Below are 6137 nucleotides of genomic sequence, written 5' to 3'. Positions count from 1 at the left end.
ACATATAGAGCAGGTTATTGAGGGCCTAAAGAGCCATGAATCAATTGATGTAGTTTGTCTCAACTTTGCCAAGGCCTTTGACAAGGCAGATTATGGTCTTTTAGTTAACAGGCTCCATGAGATTGGGATCCAAAGCAAGGTTCTCAATTAGTGAAGAAGTTTCATTTATGGTAGGAAGTAATTGAGGGACCCCTTAGTGACATACATGATGTCAAGTCGGGTGTTCCTCAGGGCTCTATTTTTGGTCCTCTCTTTTTCATCAACCTCATTGCTCCACTTCAGAAGCTTGGTAGTAATAATGTCAGTATTTCTTCTTATGCTGATGATACAAAATTGGTAGTTGGTAGGAACGGTCAGAATTCCGGTTGTCTGGCAGAGGTCCTAGACCAAATCTACTCCTGGGTTGCTGCGAGTAACAAGGCACTGAATTGAATGAAATTTCGCTCAATGACCTTTGGGTCGACGCCATTAGACACTCCACTATTAGGTGATGAAGTTAAGGACATTGAGCAGGTCTCATCCATGAAGGATTTAGATGTAGTCCTCCAAGATAATGGAAAGTTCGATGAGCATATCCAGTTGAAAGTTGGTAAGGCTTTTCAAACATGTGGTTGGATATATCGCACGTTTAAGTCCAGAGATAGTGTCACGATGCTAACTCTGTACAAGTCGATTGTTCAGCCGCATCTTGAATATGCCTTCCCATTTGGGCTCCAATTAGTTCAGCAGGTTTGCAAAAGCTCGAGCAGGTCCAAAGATGTTTTTCTAGAACATTGAGGATATGAGAGAGCTCTCGTATTGGAGAGGTTAGAAAGGTTGGGATTGTACAGTATTCAGAGAAGGTACGAAAGGTATCTGATATTGTACGTTTTCAAAAGCATTCATGAGCTTTGTCCCAACCCAGGATTTAGGGTCAATTGTAGTGACCGTAGAGGCTTAATGTGCGTTTTGAGAGCACCTTCAAGCCCTCAAGAATCCAGGCTAGTTAAAACAATGAAGTCCAACTCAACTCTCTTCTTTCTCGGGCTCCTTCATTGTTCAATTTGCTGCCCTCAAATATTCGTTGAGGGCTTATGTAGGCGTTGATCCAATAGCAGGATTTAAGTCAGACTTGGACAAGTTTTTGACTAAAATTCCGGATCAACCTTATATTCAAGGATTAGCCAGATCAGCCAATTCTAATTCGTTGGTCGATCAAATAATATATATATAAATAAAAGTCAAGTAAAATGAATAATCTTCTCGTCTTGAACTGCTGGGATTTCAATCCCGGTAGCGGTAAGGAAGTCCGCAAAAAAAAAGTTGTTTTACTCTGAAATACAAAATTCAAGATTGCTTTCAAGAGTACTTCAAAATTATGGAGCATTATGATACACTTGAAGAAATTACATGGGTATCTTGGTGCTTAAGTAAATGAAATCTTACTACTCAAATGATATTACTGGGTGTGCACTTTAAGGGCTTTCAGTTATCAGTGATTGTTCATAACGTCGCAAATCTAAAACTTAAATATTCTCCGAATTCATATCATATGGTTTTCTAAAACTTTTGTGATTAACATTTTTGGACACTCTCATTTTTGTTCTGGTTCGGTGCGATCAAACTTGACACATTCTCTTATTTTCATCGGAAGGTACATGCAGGCTTAGACATAAACTTGTGTCTCGTACGGCCAACGAAGCCGGCCATCACGGGCTAATTTTTCCAGGAGGCAATGTCTTGTTTGTTGAACGATGAACGTTTGATGAACGCCTGGAATGTGAAAGGAGACCCTAAGGTTGAGAATTAACAACTTCGCGACTCCGACTGGCCCCATGTTGCTACAAATTTATATATTTCGACTTTTAGTTTGATCAGACAACTTGGTCAAAACATATACCCTCTTAAAATGCAGTCAATACAATAACACAGAAGTATTGAGCTGACCCTCTTCTGGTAATTGATTACAACATTAGTTCATTCATTCTGTGTACTTAGAGTTGTAGCGAACTAAAGTCAGTATCATTTGGAGAAGACTTGTTTCGGCCGCCACAGACTACATTCCTTTCACTAAATTCCAAATTAGCATTTGCCTACCCTAGCGCAAGGACACTAAAGCAAGGAAACGCCACATTTTTGTGATCACCAAACCTTTCCACTCATGTTAGGCCTAAACTTTTGGATGCTGAAATTTTTGATTGTCACTTATTGGCATAGCTATTGAACAAAATATGTGACAAATATCATTTTTGTAATCTTTGATGGTATGTTCTTCAAACCAGGCATGTAAATATATTTGAAATGCCTTCAAACATGTCTTGAAATACAAGAAATGAAAAGTGCTAATTAAGTTTTCTTGATAAAGTATGAGTTTGCTCTAAACACAATCAGTCAATACTTTTTTTTGTAATAATATTATTTGAAGAATATTGTTTTAGAAACATCTTGACCAAATTTCAAGTAACTTAGTGAACTTGTCATGAAACTATGGTTCTCACGCTGGGAATGGCTCTCAATACAAAAGTAGACATAATGTTGCTCTGAGCTACATGTTGTTCTTTGAACTCATTTAAGTGCTTCATAATTATGGAATGATATATCTTAAGAGATATGACAACTGTTTTATTCGACTATTTTGGATGTTTTGGAAGCTTTTGCAAAAGAACAAATTTTTTGATGTCCTGAGTTCAAATTGAAATCTAGTGTACTGTGCTTTGGTATTAATCTGTGCCCCTTAATTAATGCTTGCCTTTTATGTAAACTTCCTAATAAGTAGGAATTTAAACTCTACTAATAGACAACTCATCCATTTTCACCAATACCTGATGTTTTTTTGTTCTTGTTTAAGACAAAATTATCAATTGTCCATCCCAAATATTCTTGTCTGTTAACATTTATGTACATCTACTTTTTTATTGCCTATTTCATACTTTTCTTTTATATTTTGTCAGGTTAAGTTCCTCATCAATTAGCAAAATGCTTCTTGTTTATATTTGATCGATGCTTGTTGTCGAGCCAGTTTTGGACAATATTTCACTTATTTGAAAGAGAATATGATTGTTTTTGATTAATTTGATGATCATTATAGGTATTTCATTTATTCTTCTGATTTTCAGAATTGATGGAGAAATATTTTGTATAGGAACAGAGTTGAATGTCAAAGAGATCATCATTTACAAAAAAACACTTAAATATACATTGTAGCATGGGTAATCTTGTTTTATTAATACTAGAGTTGCTGTCTTAATTCAACGCAATGGCCTAACTTGGCGGGCAAAGGAAAGCTACTTGGCGGGCAAAGGAAAGCTGCGTCATTTCCTCTCTTTAGAGTCCCTGTCTAGCGTCATCGTCCCGACTCCAGGTGTTCAGATTGTATCTTTTTTTGGGTTTTTTTTGCGGACTTCCTTACCGCTACTGGAATTGGAATCCCAGCAGTTCAAGAGTAGAAATTTATTCATTTTACATAAATTTTATTTACTAATATTATTTGATCGACCAACGAATAAGAGTTGGCTGATCTTGCTAACCTTTGAATAAAAGGTTGATCGGGAATTTGAGTCAAAAACTTGTCCAAGTCTGACTTAAATCCTGCTTCTGGATCAACGCCTATTTCCGCCCTACGAATATGTGAAGGCAGCAAATTGAACAATGAAGGAGCCCGAGACAGAAGACGGTTGCCTTCATTGTTTTTATAAGCGTGGATTCTCGAGGGCCTGAAGGTGCTCTCAAAGCACACGTTAAGCCTCTACGGTCACTAGAATTGACCCTAAATCCTGGGTTGGGACAAAGCTCATGAATGCTTTTGAAGACGTACAGTATCAGATACCTTTCGTACCTTCTCTGAACACTGTACAGTCCCAACTTTATTAGTCTCTCCCAATACGAGGGCTCTCTCATTCCTGTCATGTTCCTAGTAAAACATCTTTGGACCTGCTCGAGCTTTTGCAAACCTGCTGAACTAATTGGAAACCCAAATGGGCGAGGTATATTCAAGATACGACTGTACAATCGACTTGTACAGATTTAGCATCTTGATGCTATCTCTGGACTTAAACGTGCGATATATCCAACCACACATTTCAAAAGCTTTACCCACTTTCAAGTGGTTATGCTCATCGAATTTTCCATTATTTTGGAGGACTACACCTAAATTTTTCATAGATGAGACTTGCTCAATGTCCTTACCTTCATCATCTAATAGTGGAGTGTCTAATGGCGTCGACCCAAAGGTCATTGAGCGGAATTTCATTCCATTCAGTGCCATGTTACTCGCAGCAACCCAGGAATAGATTTGGTCTAAGACCTCTACCACAACCGGAATTCTGACCGTTCCTACCAACTACCAATTTTGTATCATCAGCATAGGAAGAGATCCTGACATTATTACTACCAAGCTTCTGAAGTGGATCAATGAAGATAATGAAAAGGAGAGAACCCAAAATGGAGCCCTGAGGGACACCCGACTTAACATCATGTACGTGACTAAGGGATCCATCAACCTTTACTAATTGTTTCCTACCCCAAATGAAACTTCTTAGCCAATTGAGAACCTTACCTTGGATCCCAAAATCATGGAGCCTGTTAACTAAAAGGCCATGATCAACCTTGTCAAAGACCTTTGCAAAGTCTAGATAAACTACATCGACTGATTCATGGCTCTCCTGTCCCTCAATAACCTGCTCTATATGTTCAATCAGTTGGGTAACTGATGGCTAGGAGGAAGGACTTCATGGATATCAAGAAATTCAACAAGTTTGAAATTCATGATCTTCTCAAACACCTTCGCAATATTCGAAGTGAGAGAGATCGGCTTATAATTACTGGGGAGTGACTTATCTCCCCCCTTGAAAATTGGAACCACATGAACTACCTTCAGAGAAGAGGGGAACTTGCCCTGATCCAAGATGCAACGCATCAAGTACGAGAAAACAGGAGCAAGAACCTGTGAGCATCTCATCAGAAACTGAGATGTCACTCCATCAGGGCCAGGGGAGCTCGAGAGTCTCAAGTCCCTGATGGCCTCTAAAGCATCCTGATCTGTGACTACTAGATCATCTAAATGCTCAACTTGACAAGCCTTGCCAGTCCCAATAAACTCATCAATATTGCAATGGACTGTTGCTCCTAAACTCAGTGGAGTTGAAAACACACTAGAGAACTGATCTCCAAGTATGTTGGCCATAGTCTCTGCATTGCCTATGGCTTTCCCATCGACCTCAAAAGGCCCTACAGGGTGTTTGATCTTTCTCTTAGAGTTTGTGTAAGAGAAAAAAGCCTTCGGATTCGACCTCACCTCTTGAACAACTCTACTTTCCTTGTTCAACTGATCTGTCTTAATGGAGGCCTTAATTCTACCTTGGATTAAATCCAATTTTCTTTAAAGGCTAGCCACAACTACTGGATTCAAATTGCTGTGGAGCCTTTTTGCTAGTTTGCCACTCTTTTTGAACAAATTCTTCCGATACTTCGGAATTTTAGAATGTGCCCCGCCCTGTGGAACACATTCAGAGATTGCTAGAGTGGAACAGACGTCCTCAAAAACTAGAATCATTTTGTCTAAGGCTACATCGACGGACGATTCCTTTTTCAGCATTGAAATGAGATCAAGCTCCCCTAACCTTTCTATAATCAACGGCGAATGTTCATCTTTGAATTTGAACTTAGCCAGACCGACCTTTTTTCAGACCTTTTTTCAGACTGGTCTTACTCTAGAGCACGCCGCCTTTTGAGTAATGGTCGACCCTATCTCGAGAACTTGATGATCTGACAGATTACTAGGTGTCACATGGACATACTGGATCAGATCAGGGTCGTTGGAAAAAAACAAGTCAAGAACGCTATTCTCTCCAGTGGCTACACCAACATGCTAGGAGAGCTTGAGCAGGATCGCAAACTCCTCCAGCTTTTCAAACGACTGAGATGTCGATTTCGAAATGGGAATATACCCATCAGGACTAACCTCCCACTCTACAACGCTAGCCGGAAAATTGAAGTCCCTCACAAAGAAAACCTTTGAGCAAACTAACTGGTCCAACTCATTTCCTATGAATTTGAGAGCTGACAAGAACGAGCTTACTGAACAAGAGGGGGGCCTATATATTGTAACAATAGACAAATCAAGACCTTGAAGATGACAAACTAAGACCTCTACTTCTCCA

This window comes from Tigriopus californicus, chromosome 4 (assembly GCF_007210705.1).
Source record: "Tigriopus californicus strain San Diego chromosome 4, Tcal_SD_v2.1, whole genome shotgun sequence".
Classification (NCBI taxonomy): domain Eukaryota; kingdom Metazoa; phylum Arthropoda; class Copepoda; order Harpacticoida; family Harpacticidae; genus Tigriopus; species Tigriopus californicus.
This window is presented reverse-complemented; position numbering follows the sequence as displayed.